Below are 24,261 nucleotides of genomic sequence, written 5' to 3' on the forward strand. Positions count from 1 at the left end.
TGCCCTGGCCCCAGCTGTGTTTTTGCAGAGCCTAACCAAAGGTACACAAGATAGAGTGAATTTGCAATCCACCCACTCTTTGCTCCCAGCTGAAGCAATCCCATGGATTTACTTTGGCACAGAGTCCATATGCGTGCTTAACATCCACCCTCTTAGTGCACAGTTCGATGTAACAGGAACACATTAGCCTTTAACTTAGCATTGACAATCAGATAATCTGCAGGTTTAAAGCACCGTGTGTCACTGATCTGGAGCATATTTGGTTCTTTGAAATCAACAGACTTTTGAGTTCAAGCCTAAACTAGCAGGACAGAAAACAATCAGAGTTCTGCCCGGTTTCAGAAACACTCTCCATGGCTCTGCATCTCTGAATGGTCATAAAGTTGACTGCCTCTGAAGTTAAATGGGAACAGATAGACAACAAAAAGATAATAAAATGCTAAAGTTCTTCCCTTCTTTCAGGGAGGAGTGGGGAGCACTGGCAGAGCTGTGTGTGGAGCCCTGGGCTGGGCTGTCCAGAAGCGGCAGGGCAGCAGTGAAATTTCAGTAAGAGGCAAGTAATACATAAAAAAAAAGATCTACAGAAGAGGAACCCTGAAACAAAATCCACTGACATCACAAAGAATGAATTTGCCCCAGGATGTTTCCAATGAAATCTTGGTAAAAATACCTTTATAAAAATTGAGCCCCTGTAACAAATATAGTAACTGAGCACTCCTGCTGCCCTCAGCTGTGTTGCATAGGAAGACAGAGCAAGACATTTGCCAGAGAAATATCAACAAGCATTACAAAGACCCAAGGCAAGTGCCTTTGGTGTGTAGGCAGTAAGCACTGTCTCCACCCCTTCCACCCGCCCACATCCCAGCCCCAGCCACGCACAGCATGATTCCCACCTTCTTGGTTTCGAAGCCAAGAGAGAGACGGGCACCCTGTCAGGGCAGAAGCTGCATAGTCTTTCAACTCTGGGTGAGGGGGAGAGGGAAGAAGGAAAGCAGCAGAAGCAGAGTGAAGAGGGGACAGAGGAGAGGCTCACCTTTCCGTGGAGGGATTAAACCTGCAATCAGCTATGTGGAGCGTCACTTTCCTGTGGGGCAGCATCCTTCTCCTGTCTAGCACTGCTGGAACGCCTGCAATGCTGTAAGAAACTCAGCTGCTTCGCATACACACTCTAGTCTGTGGGAAATCCTGAGGGGGTGGCGGTGTGACAGAAACAAGACAAAAGTCCTAAGACCAGGAGTGTTTTTCCAGAAAGGCATAATTTCTCATATTCCCAAGGTTTCACTTGGTTCTCATGCCTCCTCCCCACCTCACTCTCCCTCTAGTGCCTTTGATGTAGGCCTTCTATTTCTGCAAGGACTCAGGCAGAGCAACTCTGCTAGCTTTCTGCATGTGTTTAATTCTGACCTGCCAACATCTGACATCTCCTACTTTGCTCCAGAATATATTTCCTTTGGGCTTTTGTCCCCAGAGTCATAAATCACCATTAAAATCTTTAGCAGACAAAGCTGGCTGCCTTTACAAACCAGGAAAACGTGAGCCCAAGGTATCTGATAGTGGTGCTCTGTGTAAAGCAGTGTGTTCATTCTGGCTTGGCTGGCCATCTGCTCCCTCTATGCCTTTTCTCAGACCTCTGGCAAGGACAATTCCTGGTCCTGCTTCTCTTCGTATCAGGAATGCAACTCCTGTTGCAGCAGGCACTGCTGTAATACACCAGCTTGTGAACTTGCTCTTGCTTTTTGAAGGCCTTTGCTTTTGCAGCCATGGCACAGAAACATGACTGTGCTCAAACAGTAGATGTTACAGTGAGAAATATGTCACTGGGTCATAGCTGGATTCCCTCCTGTCATGTGTGGTGTGGCATGGACAAGTCTAGTTTTAAAAGTCTTTTCCAGCAGCAGTATACCATCTTCCTGTAGAACGTGTTCCATAGGCTGACAGCACCTGCTGAAATGATTCTTTACTGCTACCTGTTTCCCACTGTTACCTTCAGCATGAAGCTTTGCTTTATGGAAATACTGCTTGCTTCAATAAGCTGTCTCCTGTCTTGCCTGTATACCAGTGTTTTTTCTAGACTCATGACAAAGTAATCCAGCCTGGCTCTTGGGATCCTTGAATGACAGCCTCAGAGACGCTATCTTATACTTCTATAGCTCAGAAGGCAAGGGCAAGAGATGAATTGGCAAAGGAGTGTAAGAAAATGTTCAAGAGAAAAGGGTCATTAGGAGCAAGGGAGGTGTGGGAGGTTCAAGCAGTGAGTATTATTGCTCATCCCATCCTGCTCCCCAGTGGCAGTGGGGAGGTGCCGTGAGTCACCTTAAGTAGGAAAATCAAACTGCCATCGGCATCTTTTATCAGATCCCTTACTATTCACAGCAGACAAGCTGCTCAAGTCAAATGTGAAAGCACTCCTACTGGCCAGTAGGACTTCGACTCCCTCTTGCCAGGGCGCTGAGCTCCAACTAAGAACTGCCAGCAGGTCATGTCCCTGCTGTCCTGCTGCTACAAAATGTGCTGCTGGCTGAACATGTCCAGAGCCAGTAGGCAGGAGGAATCAGTGATAAGGGTTTTCAAACGCCCTTGAATGTTGGCTTTTCTTTGGTCTTAGTTGCTGCACTGCAGTATAAGATGAAAAAAAAACCTCCAAGAAGATAAGGTATTCATGAGACTGTGTCTGGGACACGAAGTCATGACACTGGGTCCTATACACATTGCATTGCTTCTGAGCCCAAGAACAGCTGATAGGACAGAAAGCAGATAACCAACCAAGCAAAATTATGGTGATATGTAGTGTGGTTCAGTGAAAAGGCTGAAGTCTCAGGAAGCCTGCAATGTAGCCAAGCTCTGCAGCTGATCCCTTGGATGATGTGGGGAGATCTCTTCACCTTATTTTGACTTTCAGTTTTGAAAGCAGTGACTTTATCTTTTCACACATGCATGCAGCACATAGTGCAGACCCTGTGTTAACAGCTCCATACCAATAGATGAGAAGAATGGTGTGATTTTGTCCCACTGGCATTGTGAGAGTGGAATGAAGAGGCCAGAAGTCTTATTAGGAAGTACACAAATCCTACAGTCAAAATCTGTCCTCTTAGAAAATCAGTTTCACCTGACTTTTTCTTCCCATTTTTAATAGAAATTATGCCGTGGCAATACCATCTCAGCTCTACCACCCCTTCTCAGAGACAGTGTGCCTCCAGCTCAGCAGAAAACAAGCAGTCCTGATTCACGTGACAGTAACCTTGCAAAGTAGAGCTGGGAATGAGACTCTGATCACTCAGTCTATCTCTCAGCTCACCTTCTTTCATTGCATGAGCTTTCAGGTGAGAAAGATATTTTCAGGGGTTGTCAGGAGGGTGGGCAGCTCATGAGTTCTTCCGTTGCTGGGCAGGAAGGCAAAGAATTGTGTCTTACCATGGAGACATCTTAATCGGGCACTAAATCTTCTGCTTCAGCCTTTATAGGTGTACCAGTGTCCTTCCTGCTATGTAGCCCTGCTGGTATTTTACTCTTCTAGAAAACATTCTGAAAAGTACTGTGAGAGTCTTTCAGGGCAAGAAGAACTGGAGCAATATAAAAGCAGTATCATAATCATTATCCCAAAAGCCTGAGGATCCATGCACAGGATTCACACTGAGTGATGGCTACAACTATGCCTGCAGGTCCCCCCTCCTCTTGGAAACCCCGATGAAGTGGCTTTTATTGTTATCAGAGTCCTGGAAGCCAACTCAGAGTTTCAGAAGAAACAGAAAGTCCTAATCAAGCATGCAGAGAAGAAGACTTTTATCCAGACAGACAAACCTGTGTACAAACGTGGACAGACTGGTATGGACAGAATGCCATGTCTTGTGAGAGAAAGAGTATTCCTCAGGCCACAAAATATGGGGTACCCTCTAGTGCTTGGAGCAGGGCCTGCTCTACAAGAGAGATGGGTCACAGGCTTCATCTTCTTTCTAAGCTGTTCCTGCTTTGGGGGATTCAGGGATACCTCTCTCCTAGATCAGCATGCTATATGTTTTCTCCAGTACTAGCCATACTCAGACAGCATGCCAGTGTGAATAGGGCTTGTGTGTTTTGGCTGATGTGCAAGAAAACATTCAGATGCCACTGTGTTATATTCACGACTGCTCCAGTCAAAGCCACAATAGTTTGTTAGCGCCTGAAATCCCTCTCTCTCCCTCAGATGAGGATCACAGTCCTGCAGGCCCCATCACTGCCTCTCCACCCTCTCCACTGGCATGACCTTCACTGCAGGCAAGACTGATTGCCCCACCACAGGTCCCATGTCCAGAAAAATGCTGTTTCTTACCAGTGCAGTCAGCTTTCCCAGGAACCCCACACTGCCTCTCCTACCACTGTTTTTCTAGCCGTCTGGCAGCTTGTAGCAGCGGTTTGGACATAGGGCCAGGAGTGGATGGCACTAGCTACTGCCTGCACCCTCTCAGTAAAGCACATAGGCATGTCTTAGCCTTCTGTTATTATTATTATTGTTAACAGACTTGATTTCATTTCAGCCAGTCCTGTTTTTCTTTTGCTCTATAGTCAAATTGCGAATTGTAACCTTGGATCAGAAATTTATTGCCAGCAATGAAATGGTAAGTCAAGAGGCAATGAAATGGTAAGTCAAGAGGGGAGAAGCCTTTGTAAGGCTGAATATGCTATGGGCTGCCTCTGTAACTTCTGGATCAGTGCTTGACCCAGCTAGGTGATCCATCTGTGGACAGCTAGTCAGCATTGCTTTTGATGCTTACAAACAGCATTGGGCACTACCTGCAACGCAGAAGCCCCTCATATGTTGGGTCATAGGCAGTCCCTGGGAATCAGTTGGGGAAGACTCACGAACGGCTGGGAGATGAAAAAATGCTGAGGAAGTGAATGGTAACTTGACTGAAAGCATCCCACCAGTAACTGTTATTTCCTCCTCACAGCACCGCCTGGTGGAACTGAAGGTAAAGCACCTACTTTATTGAAAGTGGTGACCTCATCTTACCTTGGGGAAGACACAGGTTTGGAGATGACGGTGGGGAGATATGGATGCCAAAAGCCAGTTATCTTAGAATGGATGGGAATGGTCCTTGACTTCTTGCCCTTCCTTCCTTTAGTATCCACACAAGTTTGGCTGTGCAGTGTCATGATACTGATCCCACAGGGGTCCCTGCATTAAGTGCTGGGTGCCACTGAAAACCAGTTAGCTCTCCAGCAAACTTTTCCAGAGTAGTCACAGGACTTTTAGTCCTTCTATCCTGTGAATTGAAGATTTGTGAAAATCCTGAAGATTCTTTAGGGAGACTTTTATATTTATCATACAGAAAATAAAAGTTTGACCAGTTAGTGATGTGGCTACACAGCTAGTGAAACTTCCTAAAGCATCTTTCAGGATATTTGCCCTTAAATTTTTTTTAGCTTAGTTTCAATATTACGGGTAAAATATGGACTGCAATCATCTGAGCTGAGAAAAGATACCTGAAAGAGGTGGGGAGTTTGCAATTATTCATGCAGAGAGGTCACATCAAGTCGTCACTGAAGTTTTCTGGCTGGGCAATGTGGCCACAGCCAGAATTCTGCATCTTGCCCTCCCAAGAACCAGCTGTGGGAGAATGCTGTCCGTCATGGACTGACTGTAGCATTCAACAAAGCCTCCAAATGCCCTTGCATCCCAGGTCTTTACATCCTCCTTTCTATACTGACCAGCATGTGCTGTCAGGATTGACCTGGGGAATATGCTAGCTCAGATCACCACAGGAGTCTCTGAGAGGGACGACCTCTATCTTTTAGTGTGACAGGCAGGCAGTAAACTGTCTGCAGTTTCATAGCAGTCAGTGAGACGGCAGTGCCACCAGAGAGCAATAACGTGGTAGATTGCTATCCTGTTCAAGCTTGGACTCACCTGAGCACTGTAGCTCTGTCATAGACCTGGGCTCTCAGGACAAGAGGATATGTGCTCAGATCATGCTGTGGTAGCTTGGACATCCTGCAAAGGAGTCTTTTTTGGCACTGGGAAATAACTATCTACTATTGCCTACACAGGACCCCAAAGGGAACCGAATTGCACAGTGGCTGAATGTTACACCTGTGGGAGGCATTGCAGATCTGTCCTTCTCTCTGGCTGCAGAAGCATCGGTTGGCAAGTACATCATCAAAATGCCTGACCGCACGCACACCTTCAGGGTGGAGGAGTATGGTAAGAGTCACGGCAGCAGAGAAAGATGTATTGCCTCCTGCCCCTCTCTCTCACACAGAGCTGAATGGGCCATGCAGCTGTGAACAGCTGTGCTAGTTGTGCTAGCACTTGAGATGTCCAACTGCCAATCAGTAGGTGTAATCACTGACTTTCACTTAGGCCCACTGGCATTCTCCTCACCCATGTCCTGAGGATGGACTGAGGCACTATCCCACAGCTGTACTCTGTGGAGGAGAATAAAGCTGTCTACTCCCTCCATGCTCTTCTGGCTGGGCTGCTAGTGCATTGCTACCACGTCCTATGCCAGTAGTCAGGGAATTAAAGGAGAGATTTCTTTCCGTGAACAATCATTTGGGGAGGACTGGAACAAAGGAGCTCTCTCTGTTCTCACTCTGTTCTCTCTCTTGCTTTCACACAGTGCTGCCCAAGTTCAGTGTCTCCATCCAGATGCCTCAAGTGGTCACCATCTTGGAGGAGAACTTCCATCTCCGCGTTTGTGGCATGTGAGCTGACTTGTCATGGCAGAAAGTGCTTCCTTACTGGTTTGGAAACTGCACAGCTACCGATAACTGAGCTCAAAATGGTCTCTGCCAACCCTCCTCCATCCCAAAGTCTGGTACCATGGCATCCTTTGCTAAGGAGTTCTCCTGAACTCTCATCTTTCTCCATATTCTCTCTCCCTACTTCATTCTCTGTGAGTTTGAAAGTGTGGCAGTGGATCCTCTCAGTAGGGTATGTGCCCTACAGTACAGTACCTCTGCTGCATTGATTAGTGCCAGTGTGGAAGGAATAATGACTAAACTTGTGGCCAGCACAGTGTGCCCTAGCACTGCCTGCTGGGATGAGTGTTGACTTGGAGAGAACTTAGTGACCACTACTTTCTGTCTAAATCTGATGAAGTAATTTTAACCTCTTGGCCTCTGATGAGCTCATGAATCATGAAGATACTGCAGGCTTCTGGGTTGTATAGCTGAAAACCACAGGCTAAAGCTGATTTTATTTACCTTTGAAGTGTTTCTGTATGTGAGTGTAAGTGTTCTTTGCTATGTTTGTCAGGTACATGTATGGGAAAACAGTCCAAGGGAGTGTGAAGGCTGTGGTGTGCCGTAAACATATCCGCTATAATTGGAAGTCTTCCAAAGGCAAGTGCAGTATTTGTAAGGATTACACCGGTGAGGTGAGCACATGGGATATCCACTCCCTTGCAAAACAGAGGAACAGGGGCAAAGAGAGGGAAGAATACTAAAGGAAGGAGCGGGAAGGAGCCATTGAAGTAGTATGCTCTTTGGTCAGGGATTGTTAACTCCCCAGTACAGCAATTTTAGCCCCTCTCAGGGATTTCTCTAACTGCACTCAGATGCACTCAAAGGAAGAAGCATCTGTAGGCAAGCTAACTACTGCCTACAAAACAAGTATTTTGACAGAGCAATACAAAATACAGGCATTGTCCACATTGATTCACTTCCACTGGATTCTTTTTTAGCACCCCCTTTTAAGCTGGTGTGAACACCTATGTGCTCTTTCCCAGAAACAGCTGTTTTGGAGACATAGAAATTACCTCTCGCATCTAAATAAGCAACTGCAACTCAGCACAGACTTTACTAATTCATCTTTATGGTTAAATTAATGTATCTATATTTGTTTATATATTTTCAAGTAACCCAGCACATATCTTAAAGATAAATCCCACCCTAAAAGAAGAAATCATGTTGTCAGGGAGAAATGACAACTCATGTTTGTCATTGGCACATGAGTGAGCGTGTAAAGATGAGACACACATGTCCTAATAGTGACTGCACCACAGAAAAGAAGTACGTTTCATGCCAGTATGGAAGTTATTCCTTTAACTCAAGTGTCTTAGTCATGTACTTTTAGACTTCTGGGCCTTGGGTTTGATCTGCACTGCAGAAAGGATTAGTGCATTCATGATTAATTAAAAGATACAAATTCATATCTCCAGACAAACAAGGACGGCTGCTTTGCCACTGAGGTGGATATTAAGTTCTACCACCAGAAGCGTGGTGACAATTATGATTTCAACCTGGAAGCTGTTGCGTTTCTGAAAGAAAGTGGAACAGGTAGCAAAAACTTATTCTACTCTTAGTGGAAAATCTTTTACTTCACACTCATACAATATGCTTGCCTTTGGGTTTTCATCTGTAAGACTCCTTATGGATCCTTGTGTCTTCCCATCAAACCACTGGAACTTTCTGCACTGGCTCTGATGGGGTCAAGTGTGCTGAGGGTTGTGTCTTCCCTGGGACCACCATGGCAGCATGGATGTTCTCATGCACCATACCACCCAGGTCTGACTCACATAGGACATGTGAGTTCTCTATCGCAGGATGGGCTTTACCAGCATGCTTGCTCTTCGACAAGCTGTTGTAGCCAGTCCAGCTCTGACAGCCACCTTGGTTTGGCAGAGATGGACAAGAGCTGCTTTTTATCATCTTCTGGTCACAGTAGAAATGTGCACAGAGGTGGACCAGGCCAGGTTCTTTTGTTCTTCAACTATACTTTAGGAAAGTTTGTTAGAATGAGGAGACACTCAGAGCAACCAGGGCCCAAGCCCTGACTGTGTACCATTAACAAATAGCTGCTCATCAGATTTATCTCCACATCCCAGACAGAGAGATAAGGCTACTTGGCCAGAATGCCTGTTAAATATACCATCCCATAACATTTCCTCTCTGACAAAATTTTACAAACCCTTCCTTACAAGAAAATATTTTGCAGCCCCTTGCTGAAAGTAGTAACACACATTTACTTATCAAACAAGTGCAGTGATTTCAGGTGGGCAGCTCATGATGAGACAGCAGAGTGCAAATTAACATGATGAAGGCAAGGGAAAATGTTGCCTTCTAGTGACTCCGCTGTGAGAATGGGAGGAGAATGGAAATGGACAGTTGTGAATAGGACCATCTCAAAGTCAGAAAGAGCATTTGGCAGAGACCTGCTGGTAGACTGCTGTAATTCTAGCAGGTCAGAATGTAGGAGGCACTATTGCCCAGTGTGTGTGTGTGTGTTAAATGACTTCTGAAGTTACATGGACAAACTGCAATCCCCTATGAGTGACTGTCCATCCCCTACCCCAACCCTTACCAATCTTGCTGCCTTTGCTCAGACGCATGATACTCACCTGCATGCACTTCCTATCTTTTCTAGGAGTGGAGTTCAACATCACTGAAAACTGCAAGGTCACTTTTGATATCACAACTCTCCAATTCTGGGGGACAAGCTACTACTATCAGCAAGGAGCTCCCTACTATGGAAATGTAAGTGAACTGGGCAGAAACGTGGAAAGCTAAGCAGCTGGGCCTGAGGGGATGGCAGCCACAGAAGTACTTAGAAGTGCCCTTACTCTGAGCTGCCCAAAGCTGCTAGCACAGTCCTCTGTCCCCATTTCTCCTTTGACATCTGTACCAAAGGTGTGACCACAGAATAGGTATATGACTTTGCCAGATGAGATGGCTGCTGCATAAATGGGGAGGAGTTAGAGGAGTCAGAAGTCACACGGAGAGTCCCTTTGCAGATAGGGGAATTGGTACTTCTACTGGGAGGCAAGTTTTCAGTCCTGAGGTGTCCAATTCCTGATTGCTTTCTGCTTCGTTACAGCTGGAACTCAAAGGTGCCAATGGGACACACCTGAAGAACAAGGAGGTGATTCTTACAGTGTCCTATGGTAGCAGGAAGCAGACCAAGACCTACGTCACAGATGACACTGGAATGGTCTCTTTCACTTTAGAGACGTCAGCATGGGACAACAGCAGTAAAGTTCTACTAGAGGTTAAGCCAAATAATTACATTGGATTTGACTAGCACTAAGCAATGCATCCCTCAGACCTTTAGTCTATGTCATTGTCTCGGTGCAGGCAGGGAGATGGAAGCATGGAGCACAGAAATCACAGATCTAGGGACAGATCTCTGCCCATTGCAGAGGCAACATTCTGGCCCTTGATGCCACACACAGTCCCTGAGGAGCCAGGAGACATGATGAGAGATGAGGCAGTGGATAAAGGCCTCATGAAGTTGTGACTGAGGTCTACCTACATAGCACCTCTGCCTGAGATAGAAAGGGCTTTGTGGAGCTGGGCAGGGACAGAGAGCTGAGGAAGGACTCCCACATGGTATGGAACACGAAGATAGGAAAGGAGCTAGGGAAAAAGCATCTGAAAATACATGCAGAAAAGAAAATGTTAGTGACCAGTTTGCATTATGTTTCCTCATAATTAAAGCATAAGAATTAGCATAAACCTGGGATATAGAAGGCATAAAACTTAGGAGAGATTCTTTCTCTCCTAAGTGAGAAACAAGTTGGTGCAAGGCAATCTGGAGCTGAGCAGGTAACTAGGAGGTAAGGGTCTAAATAGGGATGCCACCTGCAGGGAATTGACAGAAAAGTTCTGCATCTGCTTTCCCATGAAAAAGGAAGGCTCTCTTATCTCGTTTTTAGGGGTAGATTTCTAATACCTGTCCTATCTAAACTTCAAGGTCAAGACCCTTCAAGGCAAGCCCTATCTCTTTATCAGAGCGCATACAGTATCTTAGATGATGGATCTTGACCTTGCTGGAAGTCCACAAGATGTTAATGTCATAGTCTCAATGCAGATAGGTCAAAGATGAGCAGGCTATTGACCTTCAGTCTTCCCCTGCCACCCCTACCCTATGGATCAGGGAAAGTGCTAAAAGAAATGTGATGTGTGAGTGGAATAACACTGAACATTGAAATACATTATCAAGGCAGATCCATGCCGATGCTTTCCCCACACAATATCAGACAGAAGCAAACGGTTCAGTGGTTTCATCCAGGTACTAATAAGCTACTCTACACAATCTAACGATCTGGCTTGCTCCCAGGAGCAGGAGAATTGCAGAAGTTCAGGCTCAAAGCCCTGTTAGTATACAGCTCCCTGCCTCCTTTTTAGATGCTATTTATCCCAGAGCATGCGTGGGCAGGCAGTGCCAAGCTCCAGAGAAAGGGGCTGACTGAACTTGGCTGAGGTGGAAAAAGGCACCTTACCCTGGGAGACTTCAGAGCCCACTGTCCAGTCAGTCTTGGTTTTGGCATGGGAAGAGCTGTAAGAAGTCTTCAAACACTGAGCCACCTTTTCTGTGCCACAGGCAAAGGCCCAGTTGGAGGACTTAAGCAATCGAAATGTGATGGTGTCTTATGGCACTGCATCCCTCACACTGAGGGCCTTCTACTCTTCCAGCCACAGCTCTGTGAGGATCCAGCCAGTGCAGGCAATGCTGCCCTGTGGGGTCGTGCAGCAAGTCACTGTGCACTATTGCATCCTAGCCACAGAGCTGGGGGACGGAGCTGCCAGAGCAGACTTCTACTATCTGGTGAGTGTAGGGCAGCAACTGGCAATGAGGTCAGCTTTGCAATGGGTCTGTGTCGGCACAGGGCCCTTTGCTGGCCCAGAGATACGGAGCAGAGGCACTATCAACCCTTTGTTCTGTTCATTTCCCTTTAGGCTTTGGCCAGAGGATCTCTCATGCATCATGGGCAAACAACAGTACTTCTTGATTCACCATTAGGTAAGAGCGTCTAAATACCAGGAACAGATAAAAGACCCACAGGAAAGCCCTTCCAGCCCAAATAGGGAAAGAGAGAAAAGAGATCTGAGACCAACAGGAAACAACAGAGCTGGCACAAAAAAAATCAAGAGGAAATGGCAAATACACCGTGTCTTCTCTGTCTTTTAATTTCTCTAATTTTTTTTTTCTGATCAAATGGTGAAATTGTCAGAGTTTATCTGCCAAGCAGAAATTACCAGAGACCTTCAAGAAAACTCACATAATCTTTTTGCTGGACTCAGGTGGAAAGTCATTTCTCTTCCAAGTGCGCACTGTTGCCAAGTTCCCTCATGATGTAAGGTCACTGCTACAAAATGGCACTAATCTGCATCCTGATCTAGCTGTGGCCTCCACAGAAGCAAGGCAGAATAGTTTTTATCCAAACAGATGTACAGAAGTATTGCAGAGGATGAGCATATTGCTGCCATAGTCCTTGGAGACAGACTTCCTTGCCTCTTCCTATACTTTTTCTATTTCTCCTTCTTCCTTCAGGTCAGTATAGTGGGGCTTTCAATGTCACTCTGCCCATTGACCTCATTTCACCCATGGCTACCCTCTTTGTTTACACTGCTTTCCCTGAGGGACAAGTGGCAGCTGACACCTTCAGTCTGAAAGTCTCCAAGTGCTTCAGGAACCATGTAAGTATTGCACAAAACATAAAGGGGCAGGTGAGGTCTGAACTATGCTGGGCTCAAAACAACCCCATGGGTGACTCCAGGAAGGGAGAGTTAGCCAGCCATGTAGTCACACTTCTCAGGGACACTGGTCAAGGAGTGATTCTAAGGGTAGGCTGGGTCAGGGCACGAGCTGAGCACCATCACTTGGTGGGACAGAGACATCAGAACTGCTTGCTAGCAGGGCAATGGGGGGAGAGGCCATGCAGCAGCTTAGAAACCTGCTTCCCAGTGAAACTTCACCATTGGCATGCATATCCTTGCTGTCTGTGTGAGGCCCTTTGCATGACCCATGAGGATGGAAGAGGTGGGTGCAGGAAGATGGGGTGCTGTGCAGCTGCTATCTCATTTTACTAGTGTCCCATCTGAGCTGACCAGTCTTTTCCTCACCAGGCAGAGGGGCTGCTAGAGGAAAAGACCCGCACCTCACTCCTGTGCCCCAAAGGTAGGTGTATGTACTCCAGGGACAAGGATTGTTACCATTAGGATTTTTGAGGCTTTTATGGGAAGGCAAGCCATTCAGCTCTACCTAGTACTACAAGCTCCTGGCAGTACCAAGCTACTGCTTAACCACATCACAGTCACTCATCAGTGGGTAGCCTCATCTCTGTGTCATCCTTTCCTTTGAATGCTGATTTCCCAACTGATGAGGTGATCCCAGCCTTGTTTACATCATCTCCTGGGGATACTTGTGGGTGTGCCATGTCCCTTCTGTCTGGTGTTCTGATGCTTTTGCCATTTGCAGGAACTGCAGCTTCAGATACAATCACTTTCACTATGCCAGAGAACATGGTCCTTGGGTCGGAAAGAGTCTACATCTCTTTCTTAGGTGAGATTTAGGAGGGTCTTAAAAAGTAAGATTTTTCCCCGCAGGAGTCTTTTCTTCTGGTGGCACCATGTCTGCTTTAGCAAACAGAGTAACAGGAGGGAAAGTGTACAGAGAGGTGCGTCCTTATGTCTTCCAGAGAAGCATCCTATCTCTCTTATACAAGTGATGCTGGGCTAGATGGATATATAATTTCACCCAGCCAAGGGAAAGATACAAGTACCGTATCACTGATCCTGCAGGGCTCTATAGACATTAAAGTCACCCTAGTGTGAGCAGAGGTGAACTGAGACCAATCTTAGCAGGTTATCTGGAGAATCAGTGAGATTAGAAATTTTTTTAGATGCAAGAATGTGTAAAGCTCCCAAAGCTGTGGTTCTGTCCTACAGGTGACATTTTGGGGACAGCACTGGACAACATAGATGAGCTCCTCCAGATGTCCGGTGGCTGTGGTGAGCAGAACATGGTGCATTTTGCCCCCAATGTCTTTATCACACAATACCTTGAAGAAACAGGACAACTGACTCCAGAAATTAAACAGAGAGCAATTGGCTATCTGGAAAGCGGTGAGTGGATTTCTGCTCATCTTGGGCTATTAAGCTGGTGATATACACTATAGTAGGTCATGCGGTGGTGTCATAGTTTAGCCCTGATCGGGACCAGACTATGCAGTCTCTCTCTCATTCCCCCCACCCTTTGAGAGAATAGGGGGAGATAATATAAGAAAAAAAAGGCTCGAAGTTTGAGATAAGAATAGGGAGAGATCCTTAAAGCTACTGTTACAGGCAAAACAGACTTGACGTTGGGAAAACTATTCATTTATTAATAAAAACAAAGCAATATAATGAGACAGAGAACAAGATAACCTCCCTCCACCCCTCCCTCTTCCCAGGCTTAACATTATCTCTGCCACCTTCCCCTCGCTGAACGGCACAGCAGGGAAGAGGGAATGGGGGTTACAGTCAGTTCATCACATGTCATTTCATGCCGCTGCTTCTTTGTTGGGGGAAGACCTCCTCACATTCCTCCCCTGCTCCAGCGTGGGGTCCCTCCCACAGTCCTTCGTGAAACTGCTCCAACGTGGATCATTTCTTCCATGGGGTACAGTCCCTCCCTCCCTCCAGGCTGCCCCAGCGGGCCCTCCATGGGCCACAGCCCCCTTCAGGCATCCTCCTGCCCCGATGTGGGATCCTCCACAGGCTGCAGGTGGATCTCTGCTCCTCCTTGGACCTCCATGGGCTGCAGGGGGACAACCTACTTCACCATGGTCATCACCACGGGCTGCAGGGGAATTCTGGCCGGGAGCAGCATTACTCTTCCCCCTCCTTCTTCACTGACCTTGGCATCTGCAGCCGTTCCTCTCACAAGAAATTCTTCACAACAGGCAGGCAGATACCTCTCAGGATCTCTTCACATCTCCTCTCCACTTCTTGCAGCAGGGCTGAGCTGAGTCAGGCACAGACGGCCACCTGGCAGGAGGCCAGAGGGTGATGCCTGCAAGGCCCACAGGGCTCGCGTCTCCCCCTCTCTGCCCCCGCTCAGTGTCTTCACATCTTCTCTTCTTTTTTTTTTTTTTTTTCTATTTTCCCCTTCTTAAATACGTTATTGCAGAGGCATTATCATGGAACATTCTGCTACCAATTGGTTCAGCCTTGGCCAGCAGCAGGTCAGCCCTAGGCCCGGCTGAGTCCACTGAGTAAAGGGGAAACTACTTCTAGCAGCTTCTTACAGAAGCTCCCACCGTAGCCCCCCTCTCCCCCCCACCCTAAATAAAACCAGAACAGATGGAAATCTCAGCAGAGGCTTGGTGCTGAACAGGATTTGTGTAGTGTCACTTGCCTGACACCATGAGAATTACAGCAGTGTAAATCAGCTGTGTCCCAGCTGAATAAGGGGTGCATGGCACCCCTCTGAAAGTCCTTTGCTGAATTCCTTAGAGGCAATACTCTCCTTAATGATCAGCAGGATTGGCAGGGCAGGTTGTCACCTTGAGAACACGACAAGACACAGAACATCTTCACTACCCTCAGCCTTTTCTTGTAGGGTATCAGCAGCAACTCCTGTACAAGCACACAGATGGCTCATACAGTGCCTTTGAGGAAGGAAGTGAGCCAGGGAACACATGGTAAGCAGAAATATCCAGGCACAGATGAGAAGCAACAGCTTGACCTGGTCAGGCTGAGACTGGCTTGAATTTTGGTATGGGGAAACTGAGGGAGTCTGGAGTTGTGGAGTTGTGAACAGAAACTGCTCCTGAAACTTTTTAGAAGAGAACCATGCCAATGAACTGACTTGTGCTATCCCTGTTTGATTGTTTGTGCTTGGGAACCCCACCTGAGTCTGATTCTGAAAACTTGGCTGCAAAGACACTTTCATTCCAGGTTTTTCAGAGTGCTTTTTGCCCAAACAGGATTGGGAAAGGGGCTGAGTGAGCTCACTAAATATCAGCCCTCCTGGCTTTAAATGACACAAGTGCACCCTGTTGGAATTGGCAGAGCTCCAGGGGAAGAACTGAATTATCAGTGAATTTTTTCTCTCTTGCTGCTGATGGATCTGAGCTTGAGCTTCAAGAGCATCTGACACATATAGATTGCTTCCAATTCTCCATCTGCACAGAGGCTCTGGCCTGCTGGTATTTCTCCAGGGATGAGATGGTGGAAGACACAGAGATTCCTATCTCCTGCTGGAGATGGGCATCAGTGACTGGTTCAACTGGATTTTCTTCTCCCTTTCTTGGCTCTAAGCTTACTGCCCTTGTTCTCAAGACTTTCAGCCAAGCCCGAGACTTCATCCACATAGATGAGCAGAATATAAAGGATGCTGCCAGTGCCCTAATTAAAAGTCAGACTACATCTGGCTGCTTCAGGAGTGTGGGGAAGCTCTTCAACAATGGTCTGATGGTATGACATGTCCTGCTGTTCATTAGGCACCTCAGAGCTCCTTCACTTCCTGGCCTAATTTGAGTGCCAAGAACAAATGAGCTCTACTGCAGGAGGGAGGCTCTGATGTGCCCAAGGTCACCGTTGGGTAACACTCAGGGTTGTGCTTTGTTGTGGTGGCGCATTTTCAAGTTATCAATGATGGAGGTTTGCATTTGATGATATGCACATGGGAACTGAACTAACACCCTGACTTAGCCCCATCTCAAAAGCTAACACACGCCTCAAAAGAAAAAAAAAAAGGAGTGAGTGGAGATTGATGGCAGCCACTCATGTGAGATTCACCTTGCCAGGGATGTGCCCTATACACTCAAAAGCATAGCACTTGTGCATGCACAGACACACACAGAGTACCACCAAAGTGGAGCCAGCAGCAGTTTGGTGGATAGGACCTCAGATAATTAATCCTGTAAGTGAAGAGAATGGCATTTTTCACTTCCTCTTTTGCTCCTCCATGCCCTTGCCACTGTCCTGGCCCTCAGGTGAGGTGCCATCTTGCAGCAGGGTTGTGGGAACATTTTCCTCTGGCACTAAAATCTGCTACTGAAAATCTTTTGCAGGGGAGGGGAAAGGGGAATGTGTTCAGCAGAGGGAGGGAATCAGCTATCCAGAGGAGCCTTGGGCACTGTGGCTGACAAGTGCTCTGGTAAACAGGACCTGCAAGAGTAGATACCAGCCCTAGCACTTCCTTAGCAGAAGGAATAGGACCAGCACTGTTGCTGCACTGGCTTTGCTCAGGGAACAGAAGGCACTGGAAAACTTTTTTCTCTCCCTTCTCACAGCAGCCCTCTTATTCTCTGTTTTGTGATGGCTGCAGGGTGCAGTGGAGGAAGGATTGGGCCTGACCTCTGCAATCGTCACAGCTCTCATACGCTCAGGGATGTCACGCTCTGTGAGTATGGGCAGCAGGGACGGGCTGTGTGTGCAGCCTCTCAGCAGGCAGTGCACTAGTGCTCTGCCTTTGTCAACACATGGGTATGTTACCAGTGTTTTCCTCATGTGTCCTGTCCCTGTTTCCACCCTCCTCTGCACATATCAAGGCTGCATTCCATTCCGATACACCCTGCCAGCAACCATTGTGCTTTCAATTGCATCCTAGGACCCAGTTGTGTGGAAAGCTCTGAAATGTATAAAGGACCTGGTCAATGCTGATACTGGCAATTCCAGCCTCTACAGTCTGGCACTAGCCGCAAATGCCTTTGCAGCAGCAGGTGATAAGGCCTTCAGGCAGAAAATCCTCAAAAGATTGGATAAGGCTGCCACAATATCAGGTACCAAAGACTGTGGGGCAGGAGAAAGAACCATTGGCAGAATTGTGTGGAGATCCTAGGGCTGAGTGACCAAAGGAATGGTGGGCAGGAGTGGGGGGCACTAGCAGAGCCCTGTGGGCAGCCCAAGGCTTGAATAGCCTCTGTTTGCCAAGCTGTCATAGGCTATATCCATACTGTGAGATAGAATTTCTTTATGGATAATCTCACAGTCCTGGTCTCCCAGTCGTCCAAATCAGGAGAGCTTCCTGGATATTGTAGAGCATCTTGCCCAGCCTGTAGGCCTAAGTTTTTACTGGGAAAAGCAGAGTGCTGGGAGCAAATAGGGAGATATGCACCCATATCTTGTCCCAATGTACATGTTCACTCAGTACCTAAGCACAGGGGCTGAGTAGGACTCCAAGGTCATTAGATACAGCTACACACTCCATAAGTGTTCCCAATCCACCTCTAGATGACCAAATATTCTGGAGTCAACAGTCCAAACAGGAAGAAGACTCCCTATATTGGTATCGAGCTTCATCTGTTGATGTGGAATTGACATCTAGTATCCTCATGGCTCACCTTTCAAAGTCAAGTTTATCTTCAGATGAAATCCGAAAGGCATCCCAGATTGTATCTTGGCTCATCAAGCAGCAAAACCCTTATGGAGGCTTTGCTTCAAGCCAGGTAATCCCCTTGAGCTATAAGCAGCAGAGAATCTGTGGTTAGCTGTGGTTTGTGAGAGCAATGGGTTCTAGGATAGCCTATGCGTTCCTGAGGGGTCAGTACTGGCCTGGTCCTGTTTAACATCTTTGTTGGTGACATGGACAGTGAGATAGAGTGCACCCTCAGCAAGTTCACAGATGACACCAAGCTGTGTGGTGCAGTCGACACGCTGGAAGGGGAGGGATGCCATCCAGAGGGACTTTGCCCATGCAAACCTCATTCAGTTCAACCAGGCCAAGTGCAAGGTCCTGCCCATGGGTCAGGGCAATCCCAAGCATAAATGGGCAGGGAATGGATTGAGAGCAGCCCTGAGGAAAAGGACTTGGGGGTACTCGTGGATGAGAAGCTCAACATGAGCCAACAATGCGCCCCTGCAGCCCAGAAGGCCAACCACATCCTGAGCTGCATCAAAAGGAGTGTGGCCAGCAGGTCAAGGGAGGTGATTCTGCCCCTCTGCTCTTCTGAGATCCCTGGAGAGTACCTGGAGTACTGTGTCCAGCTGTGGAGCCTCCAACATAAGAAGGATATGGGCCAGTTGGAGAGGGTCCAGAGGAGCGTCACAAAGATGATAAGAGGGCTGGAGCACCTCTCTTATGAGGACAGGCTGAGAGAGTTGGGGCTGTTCAGCCTGGAGAAGAGGAGGCTCCGGGGAGACCTGATAGCGGTCTTCCAGTACCTAAAGGGGGCCTACAAGAAAGATGGGGAGAGGCTGTTCAGTAGGGCCTGTTGTGATAGGACGAGGAGTAATGGTTTTAAAACAGAGGGAGGTAGATTCACATTAGATATTAGGAAAAAAAATTTTACAGTGAGGATGGTGGAACACTGGAACAGGTTGCCCAGAGAGGTGGTGGATGCCCCGTCCCTGGAAACATTCAAGGCCAGTTTGGATGAGGCTCTGAGCAACCTGATCTTGTGGGGGATGTCCCTGCTTCTTGCAGGGGGATTGGACTAGATGACTTTACAGGTCCTTTCCAACCCTAACCATTCTATGATTCTATAGTAAAAAAGAAAAAAAAAATGAATTTACAGCTCCTGGGAGCTGGGAAAAGGTGAATATTTGTATTCCCTGAGCTAATCTCATTCTAAAAGTCCAAGGGGAACTTGTTGTGCTGTAGCTGCATTATGAGGGTGGGAAAGGCTAAGGACTGGGAATGCACAGAAAGCAGGGATCGCATTTTGCCCTGTGTGTGTCTCTTTCCTCAGGACACAGTGGTTGCTCTGGAAGCCCTAGCCCTGTATGCAACCAAGACCTTCAGCAAGGATGGTCCTGATCTTCAGGTTTCTCTCTCCTCTGAGGGTTTCAACCAAAACATCCAAGTAGACAACACCAATCGCCTCCTGCTGCAGACAGTGGAGCTGCCAGCCATTCCTCGAGATTATACTGTGCGTGTCCAGGGCCATGGGTGTCTCTTCCTGCAGGTAAGCCCAGTCAGGGAGAAAATGTCTGCCTGGGGAAAAGCCTTGAGGGCAAGGGGACCTCTCACCTTGCTACTTAGCCAACACTGAAAACAGACTGCTGCAGTGACTTGCAAGAATCTTGGCTTCAAGGCTGGTAGGAGCAGCTGGAATCCAACAGGTAAGGAATAGAAATTCCTCAAATTAAACCTGGATCATCTTCACCCAGTCAGAGCTGCACCTTTCCTCCAAGAAGTCCAGTGAACACCACCAGGAGCAGCACACCAGCAGAACCTTCACTTCCACCACGTAGTTTTTCTCTTACAGCAGTGCAAGACAGCAAGCAGTAGATAAATGCTAGTCAAGGACACTGTCCAGCAAAACACCCCTGCTATTCTCTGCCTACTAGCTTCTTTCTGTTCTGACAGGCCATTCTGCGGTACCATATCCCTCCACTGAGGAGCGACGTCACTTTTGCCCTATCTGTACAGACAGAGTGCACCGCACCCAATGCCACCCAGTTGTCTGTCACCATTCATGCTCGGTAGGAGACACTAATTTGCCCCTTGCCTTCCCTGTGCTAGGAGGCTTCTGGCAGCACACTAGTTTCTTGATGGCCAGAATTCCCCTTCCCTCATGGTGTCCAAGTTCTAGGATGTCCCCATTCATTTAATTATGCACTCCTCAGCTGTGTGAAAGGTACAAGGCCCCAGAGGGACGCCTCAGGCTATAGTCTATCTCATTATCGTGCCAGTTACCACAAATTTTCTCAAGGTCTGTGGGTCTCATCCCCTTCTAGGATTAGGTCTCAAAACCCTAGTGATGTGAAGGTCCTGTGGGACAGACTGCTGACACTTATTCCTAAGTCTTCCCTCCTCTGCTCCTGGTTGACTGTCACAGCACTCTCTTCTGCTGTATCCCTGCCTGACTTGGGACAGAATTGCTAAGACAGCAGGCAGAGGATGTGCTATTCCCTGCCGTGCGTAGAGAAGGTAACTCCAGAAGCCTTCCAAGGAATTTATTCTCCGTGGCTCAGCACAATTAAAAGAGAGATCAGGGGAAGCACAAATATTTATTACAGTACAGGAACAGGTGTGCTTACAGGAGAAGCACTGGAATGAGAGGCAGATTCCTGTACTTGGCTGGAGCATCTGGAGATCATGACTCAGAAAGTAACATTAGTGCTGTCCCCTGGGTTCCTGCTGCAGCTACAAAGGGAACCGTGTGTCCACCAACATGGTCCTGATCCAAGTGGAGCTGCTGTCTGGATACAGCCCCGTGGCAGGTTCACTGGAAGAGGTGAGATTGCAAGTTTGTGTCCAGCTGGGACGGGAACAGTGGTGGATGTCCATCATGCAGGATTGCATGCAGAACTCTGATCATTCCTGCAGGCAGAAAAACACAGTTCTTTTCTTTCCAAGAAATCTTTATACTCAAAGTCTCTTCCAGGCCACACCTTGCCTTCCCCTACTCCAAGGGCTTCCTTGGCCATGTGAATATTTTGCCTGTGCTCTCAGAAGCACGAATATTCCTGAATATTTCTGCTTTCTGTTAGAGTCTTTCTGACATTTTTTCCCCTATTTTCAGCTAAAGAATTTTTTCCCCTATTTTCAGCTAAAGAAAATGCCTTTAGTGAAGAAGGTTGAAAGTGAAGCTGACCAAGTCATTCTCTACCTGGAGGAAGTGAGTGGAATTTAAGTTATCATCATCATTAAAGGGACTATGGACTGGCAGGTAGCTTTTAGCTTATTCATGTATCTTGCTTCCATTCGTATTTTAAGTACCCAGCGCTGTTGTTCCCGCATACTAGCCACATTTGCTGACCTGGAGAAGTGTGTTGTGCCAGTCAGGAGTAGTTCAGCTGCAGAGCCTGTATATAGTGCCACGTAACTTGAGTGAAATGAGGCTAACTCTGATGTTAAGCCTACATCTGTCAGCACTGTTCAGAGGCTTTTGAAAGTCCATATACAGTGTTTGATCAGGATCGGGGTGTAGTAGTGGGATCCATCTAGCAAATTCAAGCAAGCCTGAATTCTTAGAAAACCCTTAAGCAGCCTGAATGTAGTAGGGAGTATCTAAGATTGTTCATGGAGTTTGCCAAGATCACTCAAAATGAAACCAAATGGTTGTGTGAGCAGCAGTGCTCGCTCCACAGCCTCATTAATCAATGCATTAAAAAAACACTCCAGACTTTCTCTAACTACATGCACCTGAAATACGACCTGGCATGAATTTAAAAACTTCAGAATTTCCAAGAAGCACTTCTACGTTTCTGTGATTCTTCACCCGCAGTTGTCAATAAGCTGAGCTAAGCTATCTTCATCATAGGCAGATCATTATCGTGTATAGAGTTGCAGAGATGCTGCTTTCGTTACATCTACCGCATAGAGCAGAAAGGCAGCACAGAGAAAGATTTCATCTCAGGCTGCCAGGTAGCACAAGGTGGAATCCAATCAACAGCAGGTCATGTAACTACTACCATCCAGCAGATGTTCATCCACATCCTGCATTTGTCTGCTTAGTGGTGAGGGAGGTGTGAGACAGGAGAACATAAGAGCTGGTGTAATGGGACTGTGTATAAGAAAGCAGCCAGTGAGAGAAGATGCATGAAAGAGCTCAGAGCACAGCTGGATGAGAATGTGGTTTGGAACACTAGTGATACATTTAGATACTTAATGCACAGTGACTCTGTGAGTTTGATGTCTCTTATGAGCTAAGTTAAATTTGGTGACCAAAAATGGGAGATGGCCACAGAATGTGAAGTAAAAGACATTTCTGAGATAGACTGGAAAGCAGAGCAGATCTCTCACAGTGCTGAAGTCTCCACAGAGCCTGAGTGAGAGCTGGTGGAAGGGATTGTCTTACAATACTTTCATTCTGGCTCTAATCCTTGCATCTCTTGGTCTTAGCTGACTAGACAACCTCACACCTACACTTTGATGGTGCAGCAGGACATGCGAGTGAAGGATTGTAAGCCAGCTAATATCAAGGTCTACGATTACTGCATGCCAGGTGAGCTCAAATGCTGTACTGCAGAAACCACCCAAATGTATCATTAGAAAGAAATTTTCTGAAGTTGTCAAGTCTAAGACAATGCCATCCCTGATATGTTTATTTAACTGCTCCTTAGAAGCTCTCTAGTGATGGACTTACCCTCTTGGGTTTCAAAATGGTAGATCCTTCTTTCTCTGGTCCCAGAACTTGCAAGCTTGAAGTTGGCATGTAGATCCAGTTAGAGTCTAACTCTCCCAACAAGAGGGGAGCAAGGAGGTCAGAGCTGTGCTTTTGTACACTCATTTTGTGGGAGGCAGCAAAGGCAGAGGGATCATAGTTGAGGGGATGGCTTAGAAGAAGGCCACCTTAGAAGAATAACACTGAAAATAACACGTCCTCTGTTCTCTGGGGTCCCTAGTGGGAAGAAAATCTAGAAATGTGTCAGGGGTTGCTATTGCTTGAGAAGGTGAGGAATCCATAACTGTAATGGAGCTGTTTGGGAGTTAGTACTTACCAGTGCTTTCATGTGTCACAGTGGAGGGGAGTCATAGCCTGTAAGCTGAGGGAATGCCTCTCCTCTAAACAGAGGCACAAGGCTGGGTTGCTTTGGTATATCTCACCAGCACTTTTTTTTTTTTTGTCTTCCAGAAGAAACTACAGTGATAAGCTACAGTGCCCCATGTGAGTGAGGTGAGGACTTCTTTTGTCATCACAGGTGTCATCCTGAAGGGTATGGAGAGGGAGGGAGATTCAGGCAAGGGCTCATGGTCCAGAAACTTGCCAGACTGTAGATTCAGGGTAGGAAGTGATTAGCAATACCATGTTCACCTTTATTGATGGGCCTGACTCCTTTTCAGTGCTAACCCTTTCACAGTCTCAGCCTGGCTTCTGAGCTGGGCAGATGCCCATCCTCTTTCCAGGCTGGGCAAAGGCAAACCTTGAATTTGACCAGTGCCTGCTCCTGTTCTAAACTTTGCTTGCATCTGCATGCTTCCTTGCCCGCTTCATGAATCACCTGTGGGAGGCATACAGCTGTGCCCTGGGATGCCTGCCACAAAGCCCCACAATCTTAGTGGAGGTTCTGCCTCAGGCTTTTTATGGGTAGAGTCAGAGAGAGCCCTGTCCCTTGATGGCTTATTGTTCACGAGGTGCAAAAAAAAAATGCCCTGAGTTCCCAGTGGTTAGTTTCAATACTTCAGGAACACAGATTTTTTTGTCCTTTGTTGTCTTCACAGGAAGTCTCTGTCCATCAGTCCTTTGTCACCCCTGTCAACAGCCAACACATGGAGATGAGAAGCAAAGAGAAAATACTTGAAATTTCCTGCTGAGCAGTTAGTTTCTGAAATGCTCAGACTGTCTGGCATCTTATTAAAATCAGGAGACTACAACTGTCTGATTGAGTGATTATTCAGATTTACTGTTTTTCTCTCAAACCAGGAACACTGCATTTAAGAGCATCTGGGGAAAAAAAAGATCTTCTTCACCTCTGCTCTGTGTGTGCATATACATGTACATGTGCAAAACTCTGCCCCTTCAGTCTCAGACTTGCATAGGAGGAGGTAGAGCCTTCACCAAGACAGAGCTGGTACCTGGGAGAGATGACCATCACACAAGCTGGAGTTGAAGGCAAGGGAGGGCTCAGATATGTTCAACAGTTCCTTTGGCCAAGAGTTGCATTTAGAGACCTTTATCAAGAGCA

At 47.0% G+C, this 24,261-nt stretch overlaps 1 pseudogene across 1 annotated transcript; it reads left to right on the forward strand.

Annotated features, from left to right (window-relative positions):
• The first annotated feature begins 1,066 nt into the window (after nt 1-1,066).
• Nucleotides 1,067-23,355, forward strand: LOC147602184 (alpha-2-macroglobulin-like protein 1; annotated as a pseudogene). The gene is made up of 28 exons (XR_015258713.1): nt 1,067-1,137; nt 3,134-3,320; nt 3,660-3,822; nt 4,540-4,592; nt 4,926-4,946; nt 6,025-6,178; nt 6,597-6,681; nt 7,235-7,355; nt 8,139-8,256; nt 9,344-9,453; nt 9,794-9,964; nt 11,300-11,524; nt 11,656-11,719; nt 12,251-12,426; nt 12,811-12,877; nt 13,178-13,261; nt 13,648-13,824; nt 15,302-15,387; nt 16,003-16,158; nt 17,015-17,089; nt 17,297-17,468; nt 17,920-18,134; nt 19,377-19,592; nt 19,997-20,112; nt 20,777-20,867; nt 21,183-21,251; nt 22,478-22,580; nt 23,211-23,355. The product of XR_015258713.1 is annotated as an alpha-2-macroglobulin-like protein 1 (transcript).
• Nucleotides 23,356-24,261: the final 906 nt, after the last annotated feature.

The sequence above is a fragment of the Chlamydotis macqueenii genome, chromosome 1 (genome assembly GCF_036417535.1).
Source record: "Chlamydotis macqueenii isolate bChlMac1 chromosome 1, bChlMac1.mat, whole genome shotgun sequence".
Classification (NCBI taxonomy): domain Eukaryota; kingdom Metazoa; phylum Chordata; class Aves; order Otidiformes; family Otididae; genus Chlamydotis; species Chlamydotis macqueenii.